General features: G+C 52.9%; 1 long non-coding RNA gene and 1 pseudogene across 1 annotated transcript; both read left to right on the top strand.

Moving 5' to 3' along the window:
* Window positions 1-62: 62 nt before the first annotated feature.
* LOC103882721 lies at window positions 63-2,758 on the top strand. The gene is made up of 2 exons (XR_644657.4): window positions 63-1,381; window positions 1,900-2,758. It is a non-coding gene; the product is annotated as an uncharacterized LOC103882721 (long non-coding RNA).
* Window positions 2,759-7,211: 4,453 nt separating this feature from the next.
* Window positions 7,212-18,105, top strand: LOC116274563 (annotated as a pseudogene).
* Window positions 18,106-21,792: the final 3,687 nt, after the last annotated feature.

Here is a 21,792-nt window from a genome sequence, read left to right as displayed (position 1 = left end):
ATGAGGTCTCACTGTGTTGCCCATGCTTGTCTCAAACTCCTGGACTCAAGTGACCCTCCTGCCTCACCCTCCTACAGTGCTGGGGTTACAGGCCTGAGCCATCACACCTGGCCCCTCCAATTTTTTATGATGATAAAATTTTTAATTTTAAACATACCATCTTAACAATTGTGAAGTGCACTGTCCTGCCACCATCACCATCATCATCTCCAGAGCTTTCTCATCTTCCCAAACTGAAACTCCGTCCCCGTTCAGCACTCCCTCCCCGTTGGTAGAAGGCAGCACCTTCTCCTCTCTGATTTCCGCTGCCCGAGCTCCCTCATAGAAGTGGAGTCGCACAGTATTGGTCCTTTTGGGACTGACGTACTTCACGTCATGCAGTGTCCTCCAGGTTCATGTGTGTCCTGGCAGGTGTCAGAACTAACTTCCTGTCTGAGGCCGAATAATGTCCCATTGTGTGGATGAGGCAAGCTTTGTTTATCTGTTCATCATTCGTTGGACACTGGCTCGCTTCTGCCTTCCTGCGAAGGTGAATCGAACGCTGCTGTGAACAGGGCATCAGTGAATCTGCTGAGGGCTTGTTTTCCATCTTCTGGGCATGGCCCTTGGCATCTGCCTCTGCTGGAGCACCTCCCCAGGATGCGTTTGTTTATAGGATGTTTAGACGAATGTCAGAACCCGCTGGGCGGTTCACTCACTGAGGGGGGCCCACGTCCCCTCCATTTCTGCATTCCCAGTTCCCGGTGTGGTTCCTCTGAGCGTCGGTTTTCCTGAGCATCTGGGGTGTTTGCAGGGATGTGGAGGGGTTCCTGGAGAAGACACCACCCATGCACCTGCCCAGATTCCCGGGCCGTGGTTGGGGCCACTGCCCGTGGGGATGACTCCAGATGGGAGAGGCAGAAAAGGGCCTGCTGGACCGAGGGGAGGCGTCTCTGGGAAGAGAGGGAGGTGTGTGCAGAGAGAACCCATTTCCTTCGATTCTTCACTGTTTCCCTGATGTGCAGCACCACGTTGTGTAGAGACATTTGGCTCTGTTTTTTTTCTTTTTCCACTGAAACACAGCAAATTATACATTTTATAAAAATTGGCATTGTATGACTGGAAAATTTAACTGTAAACTTAAAACTCCTTTACCCTGTTGGCCCCCGTCCTCCAGCTGCGTCCACACTTGGAGCACAGTCATGAGAACGACTTGGTTGGGTGTGGAGTCGTGTCACAAAGCCCTGTCTCTTGTGTGATGGCTGCACTTCCAATCAGTGGGAGGGCACCTCGCCCGTTCACAGCCAGGCAAGGCCTGGGCTGGGCAACCTGGCTGCTCCTGGACTCGCGTCCCGGCATCCGATGCTGTGTGTTTTCCATCTGCCCCAGGAATTTGACACAGGTGTGACTTGTGGTTGTATGGGTGACGCCTCCCTTCCTCTTTCCTCTTAAAGCATCTCATGCTTCTTCATTCGCTGATACTTAAAATCCCCAGTGGATATTTAGTGGAGTTTGCTGTAGCGCTCTTGCCACTGATTTGGACTATTGGAAATATCGCAGGTTTGCTTTTGGCCCCTATGTCCTGGTGGAGGGTAAGGGTTAGGATTTGAGTTTATCTTCCCGGTGAGGTCCGAGCACGTCTGTGCGCTGAGGTGGGTGGTTTGGTGAAGATGGAGCTTTAACCTAGCTCTGCCACTTAGGAATCGGAACACACACGCACACGCACACACATACACATGCACACACACGCACGCACGCGCGCACACACACACACATACACGCACATACACACACACACACGCACATACACACATATACACGCACATACACATGCGCGCGCGCACACACACACACACACACACAGATACACACATACACACATACACACCCCGGGATATTTTTCTGGTTTCCTTCTTCCAGAGAGTGTGGGAGTTGTATTCCATGTTCCCTCCTGCAAATTCTCCGACGAGACCAGCTGCGTTCATTGGGACCTGGGTGGCCGCGCCTCTCTCTCCCCGCCCTGTCTCCTGCCCTCAGGTGAGAGGCTGGCAGCTGCTGCAGGGGTAGAGAGTTAACGCAGGGTGGCTAAGCCCTGGTCCCCGTGAGGGACAGCGACATGGATGGGAGCAGCCGTCTGAGCTGGAAGCTGTGGACATTGTCCTTGTGTGGGTCCAAGCAAAGTGGGTGGCGTGTGTATTTTGTGAACACGTGGTCTGCTTCCTGGTGCAGACCAGGTCTCCCCAGGGGGACCCTCCTGAGCTGAGCTGCCCGGGGCGCCTGTCCCTGGATGTGAGCTGCCTTGGTTGTACCTTGGTGGGGGGACCTTTCCTGGATCTGTTGGTTCAGCATGATGACAGGTGTTTCCCTATGGCAGGATGCTGGAGCCACACCAACATCCCTAGAGTCTTCTCCCCAGTGTCTCTGAAAGGAAGCCTGGGTTCCTGGTGGTGCTCCCCTCCACGTGTGCTCACCCGCCTGGATGGAGGCAGCCCGGGGAGTGGCTGAGACTCTTGGCAGAGAGCTGGGGACGCTCTGTTCTCATTGGCAGCCCTACCCTGAAGAATAACAGACTCCCAAATATCACACAGGCTGCAGATACCGCCCAGCCCCCGAGGATGCCATGACCAGGCTGGGGCGCTCCCGTGCCCATTATCCAGGGGTAATTTTTGCTCACTGATTTATAAGCCACACATCCTTTTCTACCCAACCAAACCTAAGAATATCAAAAGGGAAAGCTTGGCTTGCATGGACATAATTAATCTAAAAGTGTTTAAACGTTTCTCCGGAATGTTGGAGTGACTGCTTGCACACATCTGTTGTGTTTTGCCTGCGTGCATTCCTCCTCCTGGTCAGGGAGCCCATCTCTTCCGCCCTCTCCCTTAGCCCGGGAGGGCTGAGCCAGGCCCTCCCACTCAGGCCCAAGGGCAGATGCACCTGAGCTGTTGCCCGCCACGGTTCATACGGGGTGGGGCTGATTTCCCAGCCTGGACCCCTGAGACCCAGTGCCCTTTGCTGCGAGTCCCTGGGAAGGGGTTTTGGCAGGCGGAGGGGATGGAAGTTAACAGTGCTGTGGCCACCTGGAAAAGCTGTCCCGGGACTGAGACCAACTGCCGAGGGAGGAAGGGCCACGAGATGGGGGGCCGGGACGGGGTGAGTACCTGCAGCCGGTTCCACCTGCGCTTCTCAGCTGTGCGCCTCAAGGAATTTGCACTCGCGTCAGCTAATTCGGGTTGGATTTCTAGCGTTTCACATACAGGCTCTAGACTCATGCACAATTGCATTAATACGTTGGTGTTTGATAAACTAGGGCTGAAGGAGTTCCATCAGTGAAGAGAGAAGCCACGTGGCCTGAGGATGCAGGGCACTGGTCATCTGGACACGAGCCATTTCTTAGCATCATGAGATTTTAGAAGCATGTTCTTTTTCTTTTTCTTTCTTTTTTTTTTTGAGAAGGAGTCTCACTCTGTCGCCCAGGCTGGAGTGCAGTGGCACGATCTCGGCTCACTGCAAACTCCGCCTCCCAGGTTCATGCCATTCTCCTGCCTCAGCCTCCTGAGTAGCTGGGACTACAGGCGCCCGCCACCACGCTCAGCTAATTTTTTTGTATTTTAGTAGAGACGGGGTTTCACTGGGTTAGCCAGGATGGTCTCGATCTCCTGACCTCGTGATCCGCCCACCTCGGCCTCCCAAAGTGCTGGGATTCCAGGCTTGAGCCACCATGCCCGGCCTAGAAACATGTTCTTATTCTGCCAGGGCCCAGGGATAGGTGAGGCTTTCCTGTTGGGATACCGTTTCACCAGCAGAGATTAATTGGAGAATGTGTGATTTTTTTTCCCTTTGGAAATAATTTCTTCTTTTTTTTTTTTTTTTTTTGACAGGGTTTCTTTCTGTCATCCAGGCTGGAGTGCAGTGGTATGAGCATAGCTCACTGCAGCCTCGACCTCCTGGGCTCAAGTGATCCTCCCACCTCAGCCTCCCAAGTAGCTGGGACTACAGGCATGCACCACCATGCCCGGCTAATTTTTAAATTTTTGGTAGAGACGGGGTCTTGCTATGTCACCCAGGCTGCCTCAAACTCCTGAGCTCAAGCGCTCCTTCTGCCTCAGCCTCCCAAAGTGCTGGGATTACAGGCGTGAGCCACCGCACCTGGCAGGAGTAATTTCTCAGTGCATCTCTGACGGGGAGGTTAATGAGGAAAGGACACCTGGTTTGAAGGCTTCTCCGTGTCTGTCCGTGGGCGCTGCTGATCTGAGCCAAGGCACCATTCCGCAGGCATGCCTGAAATGACTCCCGTGGCTGTCGTGGTGCCATCTGGAGAGCATTTGCTCACTGTAACGGTCCCGTCACACTTGTCTGATGAGGATCTGTTGGTTGACTTTGACAGTGATAAATGAACACAGCCTACCTGGGTGTTTTTGCATTTACAGTTTGGGGGTTTGAAGTGCTGGCTAGAAGCTGACGGAGTATGTGTATGCAAGTGTGCGTGCAAATGTGTCTGTGCTTGCGTACAAGAGTGTGTGTTTGGAGAATTGGATTTGAAAATTCTAGCTCAGCTCTTTGGGGTAGTGTTTGATCTGAACTCAGTGAAAGGCAGAGGGCCCCGGACTTTCCCGGGATGATGGGAGCTGGGCACCCCGGAAGAGGCTCGGGTGTGAGTAGAAGCGGGGTGGGCCACTGAAGAGAAGACAGAGTGGGTCTGTAGGGCCAGCCCGAGGTACCCACAGTGGAGGGTCTGCAAGCTGATTTGGGAGGTGGCGTTTTATACCTGTAGTCACCTTCTATTTTAGATAGGATTTCACCTTCACACTTAGAGAAACTGCCAAGAAGAACGCCGCCGCTCAGGTTTATCTGGTAGAATAAGCCGTTTGAACAAAGGTCTGGAGGTTGCACAATCCTGTGTCATTCTGGATTTGTCTTGGGGTTGGGAGTCAACGATACTTCTTATGCCGTCATTTCTCTGGCCGTGTGAAGTTACCACCTCGTGAATGGTAATAAGTTAGTGTGTCTAAATGCACTTTGAAATCCCAGAATAAAAAAGGCCAGGCCCTGTCTTTTCCTTCTCTAAGCACCATCCTTGCTTAGCAGAGACACGGCTGCGCCTCTCGGGCTCTGGGGCAATATTCTGCTTATAATGTTTCAAGAGGTTCAGAGCGTGCCGGCCTCATGCTCTGTGAGAGCCTTGCCCTGGGTCAGCAGGGGCGGCTGGGCTTGACTCGAGAATTCCCACGGGGCCCGAGGGAAGACCAGAGCAAGAGGGAGGAGTGTGTGGAGCCCTATGTGGCCTGTGATGTCAGGGTGGCGTCCAGGCCCGCCTGGATGGGGGAGGGAGACAGCAGAGCTGCTACCTGCTCACCCCAGACCCAGGGGCCCAGGGAGGAGCGGCCTTCCAGCCTGTCTCCTGCCCCTGGGCTGGAGTTCATCTTGTAGGCAAATTTGGAATAGGAACCTTGTAAATGCTTTCTTCACTCGTTTAAATAATAATGATAAGAATATGGCTGTGGGAGGCGGCTTATGCCTATAATCCCACCATTCTGGGAGCCCAAGGCAGGAGTATTGCTTGAGCCCAGAAGTTCAAGACCAGCCTGGGCAACATAGTGGGACCTGGTCTCTACAAAAGCTAAAAGAAAAAGCTGTGCATGGCGGTAGGCACCTGTAGTCCCGGCTACTTGGGAGGCTGAGGTGGGAGGATTGCTTGAGCCTGAGAGGTCAAGGCTGCTGTGAGGCATGATTGCACCACTGTATTCCAGCCTGGGTGATAGAGCAAGATACTGTCTTTAAAAAATTAAAAAAAAAAGGTGTTGTATTTTATCATTAGAAGGCCATCCTGTTTAGGAGAGTGGGTTTCTCATAAGAAAAAAAAAAAAGGTTAACCTTCTAAGTCTGTTTTCTTGGGTGAATTGCGGTGGTGGTAATGGTTTTAATTGATGTTAATTTCAATTCTTTTAAAAGTTGTGGTTAAAATATATGCAACATAAAATGTACCCTCTTCACCATTTTTAAGTGAACAGTTCAGTGATATTAAGCACATTCAGGTTGCCTGCCACCATTACCACCATCCATTTCCAGAATTCTCTCCTCTTAGCAAAACTGAAACTCTGTCCCCGTTAAAACACTAGCTCCCCATTCCCCACTACCCCACCCACTACCCCTGGCACCAACCATTCTACTTCCTGTCTCTGGATTTGACTAGGGACCTCCCGTGACTGGATCTGTACAATATTTGTCCTTTTGTGTCTGGCTTCTTCCATGCAGCGTAATGTCTTCAAGGTTCACTCATGTTGTAGTCAGAGTCACCTTCCTTTTTAAGGTTGAACGATACCCCATTGGATGGACAGACCACATTTCCTCCATTCACCCACACACAGACACCTGGGTGGCTTCCATCTCTCGGCTCTTGTGAATAGCGCTGCTGTGAATGCCGGCGTGCAGATACCTGTTCGAGTCCCTGCTTTTTTTTTTTTGAGACGGAGTCTCGCTCTGTCGCCCGGGCTGGAGTGCAGTGACGCGACCTCAGCTCACTGCAAGCTCCGCCTCCCGGATTCAGGCCATTCTCCTGCCTCAGCCTCCCCAGCAGGTGGGACTACAGGTGCCCGCCACCTCGCCCGGCTAATTTTTTTGTATTTTTGGTAGAGACAGGGTTTCACCGTGTTAGCCAGGATGGTCTCGATCTCCTGACCTCATGATCCACCCGCCTCGGCCTCCCAAAGTGTTGGGATTACAGGCGTGAGCCGCCACCCCCAGCCGAGTCCCTGCTTTTAATTCTCTGGGGCAGGGTCCTCAACCCCCGGGGGATGGACCGATACTGGCCTGTGGCCCCTTAGGAACGGGGCTGCTCGGCAGGAGGCGAGCGGCAGGCGAGCAGCAGGCGAGCGAGCGTTCCTGCCTGAGCCCCGCCTCCCGTCAGATCAGCGGTGGCATTAGATTCTCATAGGAACAGGAACCCTACTGTGAACACTGCACACCAGGGTTCTCCATATGACAGTCTAATGCCTGATGATCTGAAGTGGAACAGTTTGTTTTTCTTTTTTTCCAGACAGTCTCATTCTTTCACCCAAGCTGGAGTGCAGTGGCACGATCTTGGCTCACTGCAACCCCTGATTCCTGGGTTCAAATGATTCTCCTGCCTCAGCCTCCCAAGTAGCTGGGATTACAGGCGCCCGCCACCATGCCCAGCTAATTTTTTTTGTTTATTTGTTTATTATTATTATTATTTTTTGAGGTGGAGTCTCGCTGTCACCCAGGCTGGAGTGCAGTGGTGCAATCTCGGCTCACTGCAACCTCCACCTCCTGGGTTTAAGCCATTCTTGTGCCTCAGCCTCCCAAGTAGCTGGAATTATAGGCATGCACCACCGCGCCCAGCTAATTTGTGTGTGTGTGTGTGTGTGTGTGTGTGTGTGTATATATATATATATATATATTTTTTTTTTTTTTTTTTTTTTTTGAGACGGAGTCTCGCTTTGTCGCCCAGGCTGGAGTGCAGTGGCACCATCTCGGCTCACTGCAAGCTCCGCCTCCTGGGTTCACGCCATTCTCCTGCCTCAGCCTCTGAGTAGCTGGGACTACAGGCACGCACCACCATGCCCGGCTAATTTTTTTTTATATATTTAGTAGAGACAGGGTTTCACCGTGTTAGCCAGGATGGTCTCAATCTCCTGACCTCGTGATCCGCCCGCCTCGGCCTCCCAAAGTGCTGGGATTACAGGTGTGAGCCACTGCGCCCGGCAATTTTTGTATTTTTAGTAGAGGCGCAGTTTCACCATGTTGGCCAGGCTGGTCTCACTCCTGACCTCAGGTGATCCACCCGCCTCGGCCTCCCAAAGTGCTGGGATCACAGGTGAAACCAGTCCCTGGTGCCAAAAAGGTTGGGGACCATGGCTCTGGAGTATATGCCTAGGAGTAGGAGTGTAGGGTCATGTGGTAATTTATCTTTAAATTTTGGAGGAATTGAATTTCAATTCTTATTATTACCAAAAATACTTAAAATTCTTACAAATGGCGTGGGCAGGTAGCACACAGTCGGGACTCTGCAGCCGAGTTTGCCTCCTTGAATCCACACACAAGCACAGGAACGAAGACAGAGCTGCTTCCCTCCCGCTGGGTCTCTAGCGGACAGGCAGGTATGCTGAGGGAGACACCGTTCTCAAACTCCAGGCCAGGGTGGTTTCCGGAGGGTCCACCAGTGGGCTCATCGCTTCTCCCTCAAGTCATAGATGGTGCCTTTTAAAGAAAATGACACCGGCCAGGCACAGTGGCTCATGGCTGTAATCTCAGCACTTTGGGAGGCCGAGGCAGGCGGATCACCTGAGGTCGGGAGTTTGGCACTAGCCTGGCCAACATGGTGAAACTCCATGTCTATTAAAAATACAAAAATTAGCTGGGCATGGTGGTGGGCACCTGTAATCCCAGCTACTCGGGAGGCTGAGGCACGAGAATCACTTGAGCCTGGGAGGCAGAGGTTGCAGGTTGCAAGATGGCGCCATTGCACTCCAACCTGGGCAACAGAGCGAGACTCTGTCTCAAAAACAAAAAACAAAGTGCCAACCTCTGAGCTGTCCCCTCCTGGCCTGCCTTGTTCCTGGGCTCACTGGGGTCCTTCACTCTGTGGCATTGGCCTCAGCCAGCACCAAGGCTGAAAGAGCCCATTCAGAGGCCAGAAAGAAACTGTTAGGCTCGGAAACTGTGGGCCAGGCCAAGACGGAGAGATTCTGAGGCATGGTTCTGGAATGGGTTTTTCCGCCTACAGGCACTCAAGGACGACGGCATTGGGAGATGGCTGGGTGGAGAGTCTGCGGGAGGCTGCAAAGCGAAAATCCCCCACTCCCCCCAGGCTCCTTCACAGTTGGTGTGTCCTCATAGAGCAAGCAAGTTCTGCGAACCTGATTCAATCATCTGAGGTTCTTCCCAGGAAAATTATAGTGGGAACTCTGGCTTTGATGAAGCTGCTTTTATTTCAAAGCAGTTTGCAGAAAAAAAAAAAACAAAAATGGGGACTCAAAAAACAGTCTGGATGAAACAGTTTTTGCCGTTCCGACTGGTTCTCTTCCAGCGTGTCTTCCCTTCCAGTAGGTTTCCAGGAAATTTTGGTTTCAAATGTTGGGACACAGATTTGCAAAGTGGATTTCGACGTGTCGGGTTTCAAAAGGGGCCGGCTCTGAAAGTGGTCTGGGCTTCTAAAAGGTTTGATTGAAAACTGGTTTGGTTCTCAGACATTCCAGAAGCTTCTCCCGGAGTCCAGAGCCCCCCAATGGTGCTTTGGGAAGGGGACCAGGCAGGGCGTCCTGGTGAGTGGACGCAGGGTGGGCAGGGCCACCCTTGCCCTGGGAGGTTGAGGCCTGGCTCTGGGTGGGTATTTTGTGTCTTCAGAAATCAGCTCCTGTGGGATATTTCTCCTCCAGCCAACCCTGACCCCCAGGACATTTGAGAAAAGGGTGCTTGTCTCTTGGTGAGAGGGCCACGGTTCCTTCAGTTTCCCCGTTCCTACGAGCCCCTTTCTTTTTCCTTTTCGAGGCGGAATCTCACTGTGTCGCCCAGGCTCACTGCAACCTACGCCTCCCGGGTTCAAGTGATTCTCCTGCTTCAGCCTCCCGAATATCTGGGGTTACAGGTGTGTGCCATCATATCTGGCTAATTTTTTGTATTTTTAGTAGAGACAGGGTTTTCCCATGTTGGCCAGCCTGGTCTCAAACTCCTGACCTCGTGATCTGGCTGCCTCGGCCTCCCGAAGTGCTAGGATTATAAGCGTGAGCCACCATGCCAGGCCCCTATGGGCCCCTTTCATCCCTGCCTCAGCCTGCATGCCAGGCTCCCTGAGTACCCGTCCATGGGTGTCACCCTTTAAGGAGAAAGTGGCCTGAGGCTGGAAACAGGACTTTGTGGGGAAGGACAGCGCATGTGAGAAAAGACGTGTTGATGGGCACGCCAGGGTTTAATGGATGGCGCTTTGAAGTCATGGGCTGAGCCAGAAGGAATTGTCATGATGATCTGTCTCATTTCCAGATGGGGAAAGGGAGACCAGGCTGCGGTGACCCGGAGAGGGCCCACAGTCAGTGGGAACCCAGCCCTGGCTTTGCCCAGGGCACTTCGTGGGAGCATTGCTGGCTGTTTTAGCATCTATCCCTGGCCTTGCCTCTGTCCGTCTCTGCACAGCCTGGGTGGGTCCAAGCCAGCCCCAGGTCTCCAGGGTCCCAGCCCAGCCTCTAGAAGAGCCAGCAGCAGGGCTGGAAAGGAGAGCACAGGCTGGGCCTCGGGGCTGCCTTAGACCTCAGGCCGTGGACAGGGAAAAGCGGAGAGTTGGAAAAAAGGACAAACAGCTGAGCGCCAGCCGCAGTCTGGGGGACGGGAGCCTCGTGCGACTCTCGGAGCGCTGGCCAGATTGGCAGAGGGGAGGAGAGAGGAAAAACCCAGGCTCTGAGGAGAAACCTCTCCAGCCCAGGGCGTGGCCTGGCATTAACCCGCTGCAGCCCCAGAAAGTGGTTCCACCCCGGGCAGCCAACAGGGCGGTGCCTGAACTGTGTCTGTGAATGACGGAGCCACTGCCTGTCCCTCAGGGCTCAGAGCTGGGGTGTGCCCATGTTGGGCTTCCTGTTCCTTACCTGCCATAAGAATGAGATGTCCAGGGACCTCCCTGCTCCAGCTGGGGCCTGTGGGGCTTTGTCTGATGTCCCGAGCACCTTGGAGATACCATTTCTAACATTTTAACCCAGGAATCCCCCCACCAAGGGACAGAGCCCAAGGACATGATGGAACAGAAAAAGTTCTGGTACAAGATCGACCCCGTGGGGTGGTGAGTGCTACAGCCCCGGGCCTCACAGCCTGACTTCGCTGTGGGAAACTGGAGTGGTCCCAGTACCCACCGCCAATGCTCTGGCTCCAGCATCCCCGCCTGGTGGATCTGTTCCACGCAGCCTAGCCTGAAACATTGCCCAGCCCCTGGGTCCAGTAAGACAGAGCCTCGAGTCATTCTGCCGAGAGGATCCAGAAACACAGACATTTTTTGGGGTCCTGGAGGCTTCTGGCCCACGGGGAGCCCCTGGGTCACAGCAATCCAGCCCAGACATACTGTGGGGTGCAGGTCCCGGCTGCAAGGCAGAGGAGAGTGGCCCCCAGGGGCCAGCAGCGTGAGAGGCACACTGAGGCACACTGGCGGGCCTGGGCTGCAGAGAGCCTGAGGGTCATGGGGTAGCTGATGGAGGCAGGAAGACCCCATACAGCAGCGACCACTGAGGCTGGTGCTGCGTTTTCCCAGGGAATTGAGTGTGGGCTGCCACCATCCCGCCCACTGGCTTCCTCCAAAGCCTCCTCCTCTTACATCAGCAAACCTCCTGTTCGGTGACCCCCTCAGTGACCCTCTGTCTTGCCTTCCTGGTCCTCTGCATGGAGGATTTAGGGTCAGCGTGGGGGTCAGAGGTCATTTTCCATACCCCCTTGAAGGTAGCTTCTTGCTATGGTCCCCATACTCTGACACCCTCTTGTGAAATGAACACGTAGTCTCGCTCTGTCGCCCAGGCTGGAGTGCAGTGGTAGGATCTCGGCTCACTGCAACCTCCACCTCCCAGGTTCAAGTGATTCTCATGCCTCAGCCTCCCGAGTAACTGGGATTGTAGGCGCCCACCACCACGCCCAGCTAATTTTTGTGTTTTTAGTAGAAATGAGATTTCACCATGTTGGCCAGGCTGGTCTCGAACTTCTGACCTCAAGTGATCTGCCCGCCTCAGCCTCCCAAAGTGGTGGGATTACAGGTGTGAGCCACCGCACCCGGCCACAAACACATTTTTTTTTTTAAACAAGTGAAAACAAGTTTATTAAGAAAGTTAAGAAACAAAGAATGGCTACTCCATAGGCAGAGCAGCCTGAATAAACACCTTTTTTTTTTTTTAAGCAGAGCCTCGCTCTGTCGCCCAGGCTGGAGTGTAGTGGTGCAATCTCAGTTCTCAGTTCCCTGCACCCTCCACCTCCTGGGTTCAAGCACTTCTCCCCCGAGGAGCTGGAACTATAGGCATACACCACTATGCCCGGCTAATTTTTGTCTTTTTAGTAGAGACGGGATTTCGCCATGTTGGTCAGGCTGGTCTCGAGCTCCTGGCCTCAAGGGATCTGCCTTCCTCGGCCTTCCAAAGTGCTAGGATTACAGGCATGAGCCACCGCACCTGGCCACAAACATATTTTAAATTTGAACAATAGGCCGGGCGCGGTGGCTCAAGCCTGTAATCCCAGCACTTTGGGTGGCCGAGATGGGCAGATCACGAGGTCAGGAGATCGAGACCATCCTGGCTAACACGGTGAAACCCCATCTCTACTAAAAAAATACAAAAAACTAGCCGGGCGTGGTGGTGGGAGCCTGTAGTCCCAGCTACTCAGGAGGCTGAGGCAGGAGAATGGCGTAAATCCGGGAGGCGGAGCTTGCAGTGAGCTGAGATCTGGCCACTGCACTCCAGCCTGGGCGACAGAGCGAGACTCTGTCTCAAAAAAAAAAAAAAAAAATTTTTTTTGAACAATAAAGGAACTGGACCAGGAAGTGTGGAGCTGGGGAGACCCTGGTCTCGCCAGGTGCCTTCCTGGTAGGTTAGCTCTGCCTCCCCCTGCACACCTTGAATGGCGGGGGGCCCTCTCTCTCACAGCCCCTGCCAGGCTGGATAACCAACTTCACTCTTACACCCGGCTGAATCTGCCCCCTGTTAATGGCACCCACCAGTCGTCGCCCAAACCTCGAAGCTCAGGACCTCACAGAGCACCACGTCCTCTTCTATGTCAGGTGCTCCCAGATCTCAGCAAATGGCAATGTCTTCTCTATCCAGGATTGAACAAAACGCATTCCTCCTATGAAAGCCGATAAGACTGGGGGCAGAACAGCCCGCCTTCTGCCCCAGTGGCTTTAGGGGACACCGGCCACCCACCCTCAGCTTCTTCCTCCACTTCTTGGAGAACGTTTGGGATGTGGGTGGAGACTGGCAGAGAAAAGCTGGTGTAACCTTCTGCAGGAGTTTCGAGCAATTCTGAATCTCAGCTGGTGAGGAGGCTGAAACCTGCTCTGCTGGTCCTCCCCTCCCCTCCTCTCCCCTCCCCTCCCCTCCCCTTCCCTCTCCTCTCCTCCCCTCCCCTCCACTCCCCACTTCTTCACTCTCGTTGCCCAGGCTGGAGTGAAATAGTGTGATCATACCTCACTGCAGCCTTGAACTCCTAGGCTAATTTTTGTTTATTTTTATTTATTTATTTTTTTTGAGATGGAGTCTCACTCTGTCGCCCAGGCTGGAGTGAAGTGGCATGATTTCGGCTCATTGCAGCCTCTGCCTCCTGGTTCAAGTGATTCTCCTGCCTCAGCCTCCCAAGTAGTTGGGTTTACAGGAGTCTGCCACCACACCCGGCTACATTTTTGTATTTTTAGTAGAGATGGAGTTTCATCATGTTGGTCAGGTTGGTCTCGAACTCCTGACCTCAGGTGATCCACGCTTCTCGGCCTCTGAAAGTTCTGGGACTACAGGCGTGAGCCACCGCGACCAGCCTTCTTTTAAAATAAATATACATTTTTTGAGACAGGGCCTTGCTCTGTTGCCCAGGCTGGGGTGCAGTGGCACGATCATGGCTCACTTTAGTCTCCACCTCCCAGGCTCAAGCCATCCTCCTACCTCAACCTCCTGAGTAGCCGAGACCACAGGTGCCCGCCACCATGCCTGGCTGAACTTATTTTTTGTGGAGACAGGGTCTTGCTATGTTGCCCAGGCTTGTCTCAAACTCCTGGGCTCAAGCAATCCTCTTGCCTTGACCTCCCAAAGTACCGGGATTACAGGTGTGAGCTGCCGTGACTGGCCTGGTCGCATCTTTAATGAAATCGGGCTCTGTGTTGTCCAGACACCTCACATATTAAAAAAGAACTGGGGCCAGCAGCAGTCACACGTCCCAGCCCTTCCCTGAGCTTGGGCCTGGCAGGAGTGTGGAGACAGCAACACGGGGTCCCTGCGTGTGCAGACTGGCTGCAAGGCTCAGGGGTGTGCGTGTGTGCACCCGTGTGTGGGCACCTGTGTGTGTGCATGTGTGTGCACAGGTGCATGGGTGTCTGTGTGCCATTTTCTTACAGGAAGGTGTGGGCAGATGACCAGCTGGAAGTGCAGGTTCACGTGTCCTCAGACAGTGGCTGGTGCCTCACGCTGGCTTCTGGCTGTGCCCAGGGTAACAGAGAGAGCAAAGAGGTCCTATCCTCAGGTGGGTGGAGCGGGGCTTGGGCACAGCGTGCAGAGATGAGCGTGGACTCGGAAGACCCTGTCCCGCTTGTTTCAGTGTGCAGGGGAGGTCTCGAGGTCATTGCCCTACAGAAACCCGGCTGGGTGTGGTGGCTTACACTTGTCATCCCAGCACTTTGGGAGGTGGAGGCAGGTGGATCACCTGAGGTCAGGAGTTCGAGACCAGCCTGGCCAACATAGTGAAACCCCATCTCTACTAAAAATACAAAACTTAGCTGACTGTGGTGGTGTAAGCCTGTAATCCCAGCTACCCAGGAGGCTGAGGCAGGAAAATGGCTTGAACCCGGGAGTTGGAGGTTGCAGTGAGCTGAGATTGCGCCATTGCACTCCAGCCTGGGCAACAGAGTGAGACACTGTCTGAAAAAAAGAAAAAAAAAAAAAGAAAAAGTAAGCCTGAAGAGTTCCCTCCCTGGGCCAAGGTGCCAGCTCTCCACACCTTCCCACGAGGGTGCCTGCTGGGACAGTGGGAGGGGCCCCTGCAGGGGTGGAGATGCTTCTGAGCGTTCCAGGCAGGCAGGCACAGGCGGGAGCCCCTGGAGCTGTAGCCTCCTCACCCACGGCTTCTGGCCCTTTGCTGTGTGGGGTCTCAGACACCTGATCCCCTCGAATGTCCAAGACAGTGTAGCTTCTTCATCTCTGACATGACCCAAATTTCCTCAGGGCCCCCCACTCCCTGGGGAACAGGAAGAAAACATACATTTCACCCTCACTGATGTACGCAGCACACAGGCACCCACGTGCACACTTGCACACGTCCAGTGTCTCAACTTGTGGCCACTCCTGCCCCGTTGCCCGTCTTTGTAGCAGGACACAGGTGCATGCCTGGGGCCCAGGGCTCTCATCCAAGCTGGCATGTCCCCCCACATCCCACGCTGTCCCAGGCATCCAGCATTTTTGGCCCAGAATCATGGGAAACTCCCCTCAGGCCCACACGGTGCTGAGCCCAGAGGCTGAGCCCAATGCTGCAGGGCCTGGGGGAGGCGGGCTGCTCTCAGCTTCCCCCAGTCTAGCCTGGCATCTCCTGGACCCCCACAGGGGTGGCAGCTCAACCCCTTGTGGGTTTTTTCTTTAGAGGGACAGACTCTCGCTCTGTCACCCAGGCTGAAGTGCAGTGGCGCGATCTCGGTTCACTGTACCCTCGGCCTCCCGGGTTCAAGTGATTCTCCTGCCTCAGCCTCCTGAGTAGCTGAGATTACAGGCGCCTGCCACCATGTCCGGCTAAGATGTATTTTTAGTAGAGATGGGGTTTCGCCATGTTGGCCAGGCTGGTATCGATCACCTCAGGTGATCCACCCGCCTCAGGCTCCCAGAGCGGTGGGATTAAAGGCGTGAGCCACCATGCCTGGCCCTGTTCCAGGATGTTGGCTCTCTGTCCTGGGCAGGGCGCTTCCAGGCCCCTTTGATTCTGGCCACAATGCTGAGCCTGTCCTGCAGCCTGGGAGTGGCCCCCAGACCTTCCACTGCCCCAGGAAGGCTTGATACTACTGTTCCCCCCAACCAGTGAGACCTGTGCCTGCCCGAGGAAGGTGTGAGCCGGGCCACTTAGAGGAGCTCCCTCTGGGGTGGATCCACCTCTGAGTCTTGGGCCTACAGCCCAGCGCAGGACTCCTGGAGGGGCTGTGTGGGGCTGGGCAGTCCGGGCCCAGGGCATCTTCCACCAGGGGGCAGCCATGGCTCAGGAATGTGGCCTGCGGTGCACCTTCGACTAAACGCGGCTGCACTCTGGGCACGGGGTGGCCGGCCAAAGTGCATGTGCACCTGGTAATTCAGTGTCCCCCGAGAGCCCTGGGGGTCCAAGAGCCCTGAAGCCACACGCGTGAGCATCCCTCCAGCCCTGAGGCCACCCTCCTGGGCCTCTGAGACGCGGTCCCTGTGTGGGTGGCTGTGCAGTCCTGGTTCTGGACAGGCCGTGGGGTCACAGGAAGTGGCTGCTCAGCCCCCTGGGCGGCTGGACCAGGAGGGCAAGGGGGTGATCTGGGGGCCCTGTGGCAGGGCTGGGCCCAGTCACCGAGGCTGTGACACCCTCATGATTCCTGTCTGCTGGGCTCCACAGTGCCCTCAGCACCATGCTGGCCACGCCGGCTGGAGCTGTCCTCCTCCTGCCAAATACTGTCTGTGAGGGCAACCTGTTTCCAGTTTGAACCAAGTTCACACTGACTCCACCACTCGCTTGCTGTTGGGGTCACCGCTCTGGGCCCCTCTGGGGGATTCGAGGAGCTGAGTGGCTCCGGACTACCCCAGGCCTGAAGCCCCAAGACGCCCTGCCAGGAGCACGCTGGCTGAGGCCACTCTTTGAGCCCTTCCACCGCAGGTGGCCGCGCACACACAGTCCAGCCGGCTGAGGTGGCCCCAAGGGCAGGAAAATGGCATCTCTTCCCACCAGTCAGTGGCTCTGCCCAGGCCTCTGATCCTGAAATCCACTTTTCGTGCCCTGTGGAGCCGGCAGCTGGAAGCCCCTTCAAGGATCCTTTGCTAAAGCAGAGGCCTTTCATGGGGAACAAAGGCCTCTCCCGGCAGCCCTGGGGCAGGTCCCCTAGCTCAGAACCACAGCCCCAGTGTGAGTCCACAGTTTCTGCCCGAGGAGCATCTTGTAGGCCTCCATGGGGGGTACAAGGAGGTGTGGGGGGAAGGAGGCGGCCACCGCAGGTCAGAAGCTGGAAGCAGAGGCCACTCAGCAAACGACACAGCCGAGCTGGAAAACCCAGTCCCAGGGCTGTGGGGAACTGGGGCCGGCCTCACGGGAGCTCCCCAGTTTTCCCTTCCCTCCCCTTCCCTTCCCTTCCCTTCCCTTCCCTTCCCTTCCCTTCCCTTCCCTTCCACCCCTCCCCTCCCCTCCCCTCCCTGTCCCTCCCTTCCCCTCCCCTCCCTTTTCCTTTCCTTCTTCTTTCTTTCCTTCCTTCCTCCTTACTCCTTCTTCCCTCTCCTCCTCCCATGGCTTCCATATGCCTTCACTGCTCCCGCCCTCCCTTTCTCCCTTCCTTCCTTTTACTCTCCCTTTCTTTCTTTTCTTTCTTTCTTTCTTTCTCCTCTTTCTTTCTTTCTTTCTTTCTTTCTTTCTTTCTTTCTTTCTTTCTTTCTTTTTCTTTCTTTCTTTCTTTCTTTCCTCTCCTCTCTCTAACTTTCCTTCCCTCCCTCCCTCCCTCCCTCCCTCCACTTCCTTCCTTCCTTCCCTCCCCCGCTCCCTCCCTCCCTCCCTCTCTACTCTCTTTCTTTCTTTGACAGAGTCTCACATCTTTACCCAGGCTGGAGTGCAGTGGCACAATCTCAGCTCACTGCAACCTCCGCCTCCTAGGTTCAAGCAATTCTCCTATCTCAGCCTCCAGAGTAGCTGGGATTACAGGTGCCCACCACTATGCCCGGCTAATTTTCGTATGTTTAGTAGAGACAGAGTTTTACCACGTTGATCAGGCTGGTCTCAAACTCCTGACCTCAGGTGATCAGCCTGCCTTGGCCTCCCAAAGTGCTGGGATTGTAGGTGTGAGCCACCAGGCCCAGCCTGCAATTTATTTTCATACATTCATCGTATATCCTGCTACCTTACTCAGCTTTATTAGTTCTAATAGCTTTGGGGGTGATTTCTTAGGATATGCAGGACCCTCATCTGTGTGTAAAGATGGTTTTACTTCTTCCTTTCCAATCTGGATGCTTTTAATGTCTCTCTTTTGTCTTATATCATTTTGGTTTTTCCTTATCACACCGAGTAGAGCCTGCAGTATAGTGCTGAATAAGAGTGGTACATCAGATGTGCCCCTCGCTTTGTCCCCCTGTTACAGGGAAAAGATTCTGGCATTTACTGTTATATACTTTAGCTGGGCCAGGCACAGTGGCTCACGCCTGTGATCCCAACACTTTGGGAGGCCGAGGTGGGAGGATTGCCTGAGCCTAGGAGTTTGAGAACAGCCTGGGCAACACAGCAAGATCCCGTAAAAAATGCAAAAAAATCCGGGCGCGGTGGCTCAAGCCTGTAATCCCAGCACTTTGGGAGTCCGAGGCAGGTGGATCACGAGGTCAGGAGATCGAGACCATCCTGGCTAACCCAGTGAAACCCCGTCTCTACTAAAAAATACAAAAAACCAGCCGGGCGAGGTGGCGGGCGCCTGTAGTCCCAGCTACTCGGGAGGCTGAGGCAGGAGAATGGCGTGAACCCGGGAGGCGGAGCTTGCAGTGAGCCGAGATCCGGCCACTGTACTCCAGCCTGGGTGACAGAGCGAGACGCTGTCTCAAAAAAAAAAAAAAAAAAAAAGCAAAAAAAAAAAATTTAAGCTAGCTGGATGTGGCGATGTGCACCTGTAGTCCCAGCTACTTGACAAGCTGAGGCAGGGTGGTCCCTTGAGCCCAGGATGTCAAGGCTGCAATGAGCTGTGATTGTGCCACTGTGCTCCAACCTGGGCAACAGAATAAGACTCTGTCTCCAGAAATGTATATATATTAAATATAAACATTTTAATATATTGTATATTTTTTATATATTTTTATGTATTCTATAATACTTTATATATAATATACATATTAACCATACATTTTTCATAGATGCCTTTATCAGCCTGAGGAAATTCCCTTCTATTTCTAGTTTATTGTGCGTTTCTATCTTAAATAGGTGAGAATTTCTCAAGTGCTTTTCTGGTAGCTATTGAGATCGTCATGTGGTTTTGTCTTTTATTTCATCAATGTGATGTATTACAGAAATGGATTGTTGAGGGCTGGGCACAGTGGCTCACGCCTGTAATCCCAGCACTTTGGGAGGCCGAGGCAGGCGGATCACAAGGTCAGGAGATCGAGACCATCCTGGCTAACACGGTGAAACCCCATCTCTACTAAAACAAACAAACAAACAAAAACTTAGGCGTGGTGGCGGGCACCTGTAGTCCCAGCTACTTGGGAGGCTGAGGCAGGAGAATGGCGTAAACCTGGGAGGCAGAGCTTGCAGTGAGCCGAGATCACGCCACTGCACTCCAGCCTGGGTGACAGAGCGAGACTCCATCTCAAAAAAAAAAAAAAAAAAAGGAAATTGATTGTTGAATATTAAGCCAACTTTGCATTCCTGGAATAAATCCCAGTTGGTCCTGGTGTGTGATCCTTTTTATACGCTGCTGATTTGGTTTGTAATCTTTTTTTGTTTAAAGATTTTTGGCGAATACGGTGGCTCACGCCTGTAATCCCAGCACTGGGGAGGCCGAGAAGGGCAGGTAGGTGGATCACGAGGTCAGGAGATCGAGACCATCACAGCTAGCCTGGTGAAACCCGTCTCTACTAAAACACAAAAAATTATCCAGGCGAGGTGGTGGAAACCTGTAGTCCCAGCTACTCGGGGCTGAGGCAGAAGGGTATGAACCGGGAGATGGAGCTTGCAGTGAGCGGGGTCACGTGCCACTGCACTCCAACACAGGCGACAGTGAGACTCCATCTCAAAAAAAAAAAGGTGCATTGTCTATGTTCATGAGGCTAGTCCTCTGTACTTTCTTTCTTTCTTTCTTTCTTTTTTTTTTGAGGCGAAGTCTTGCTCTGTCGCCCAGGCTGGAGTGCAGTGGTGTGATCTCGGCTCACTGCAAGCTCCACCACTCAGGTTCACCTGTTCAGCCTCCCTGAGAAGTAACTGGGACCCTGGCTTGCGCCCGCCACCCTTAGCTAATTTTTTGTATTTTTCGAACTGGTAGGGGGCAGGGGTTTCCACCGATGTGCTCCAGGACCCGTCTCGAACGCAAATGATCTACATATGGCCCTCCCAAAGTGCTGGGATTAGCGTGGCTCCGCCTGCTTCCTCTATCTTTCTCGTGCGTAATTTTCTGACCTTGGCGGAAGGGTAGTACTGGTTCGTAGAGTGAGGCGGGAAACAGTTCTTCCTCTTTTATTCTGTGAAAGATTTGGTATTATTTCTTCTTTCTTTTTTTTTTTTTTTTTTTTTTTTTTGAGGCGGAGTCTCGGCTCTGTAAGCCCAGGCTGGATTGCAGTGGCCCGATCCTGCGGCTCACTGCAAGCTCCGCCTCCCGGGTTCCGCCATTCTCCTGCCTCAGCCTCCGGGGAGTAGCTGGGACTACAGGCGCCCGCCACCCACGCCCGGCCCCAGTTTTTATCTTTTAGTAGAGGCCGGGGTTTCATCGTGTTAGCCAGGATGGTCTCGATCGCCTGACCTGCATTGATCAGCCGTCTCGGCCTCTCCCAAAGTGCTGGGATTACGAAGAGCCACCGCGCCCGGCCTATTTCTTCTTTCAAGACTTGGTAGAATTTGCCAGCGAATCTATCTGGGTTGAACTTTTATTTGTGAGAAGATTTTAAATGACCAATTCAATGTCTTTAGTTGTTACAGATCTTTTCCAATTTTTGGTTTCTTCTTAAATCTGTTTTTAAAGTGTGTGCCTTTACAGGAATTCATCCATTTCATCTAAGTATTTTACTTTGTTGGTATAAAGCGTTCATAATATTCTCTAATAGGCCTTTTAGTTTCTGCAAGGTCAGTGACATCCCCTCTTTAATTCCTGAATTTGATCATTTATATGTTCTCTCTCTCTCTTTTTTTTTTTTTTTTTTTTTTTTTGAGATGGAGTTTCGCTTTTGTCGCCCAGGCCGGTGGTGCAGTGGCAGGATCTCAGCTCACCGCAACCTCTGCCTCCAATTCTCCTGCCTCAGCCTCCCGAGTAGCTGGGAATATAGGCGTGCGCCACCACACCCAGCTAATTTTTGTAGTTTTAGTACAAACAGGGTTTCACCATGTTGGCCAGGCTGCTTTTGATCTCCTGACCTAGTGATCTGCCCACCTCGGCCTCCCAAAGTGCTGGGATTACAGGAGTGAGCCACGGCGCCTGGACCAGATTGGACAATTTCTGTTCATTGATCTGTGGTCAAGTTTGTTGTTTCTTTTTTCTGTCATGTGACATCTGCCCTTTTAGTGATTTTTTTTTCATTTCAGTTATACTTTTCAACTCCAGAATATCCATGTGTTTCTTTTTTATACTTTTTTTTTTCACTTCTTAAATATAATCCATGGGGTCACATTTTTTATGTTTCATTTCTTTATTGAGTGTCTGTATTTGCTGATTCATTGTTGATATGCTTTCCTTTCATTCTTTACACATAGTTTTCTTTAGTTGTTAGAACATCTGTATATTTCCTGCTTTGAAGTTTTGTTCTGAAAAAGTCAGCATCAGAGGACACTCAGGGACGGTGTTTCTTTGTATATCGTGTAATGGCTTTGTGGAAAACCAGACATTTTAAATGATACACTGTAGCAACTTTAAAGTAGTATTTTTCTCCCTTGAGGGCTGTTGTTGCTGCTATTTTTCTGTTTGTTTGTTTTATAATTTGCCTCAACTTAGTTTGTGAACGCCGTCCCCCCTCCATGATGTGCAGCCACTGATGTCTCTGAATGTGGATTTTTTTTTTTTTTTTGAGATGGAGTCTCGCTCTGTTGCCCAGGCTGGAGTGCAGTGGTGTGATCTCCGCTCACTGCAATCTCTGCCTCTCAGGTTCAAGCGATTATCGTGCCTCAGCCTCCCAAGTAGTTGGGATGACAGGCAGGCACCACTATGCCCAGCTAATTTTTGTATTTTTAGTAGAAACGGGGTTTCACCATGTTGGCCAGGCT

The sequence above is a fragment of the Papio anubis genome, chromosome 4 (genome assembly GCF_008728515.1).
Source record: "Papio anubis isolate 15944 chromosome 4, Panubis1.0, whole genome shotgun sequence".
NCBI lineage: Eukaryota > Metazoa > Chordata > Mammalia > Primates > Cercopithecidae > Papio > Papio anubis.
This window is presented reverse-complemented; position numbering and strand designations above follow the sequence as displayed.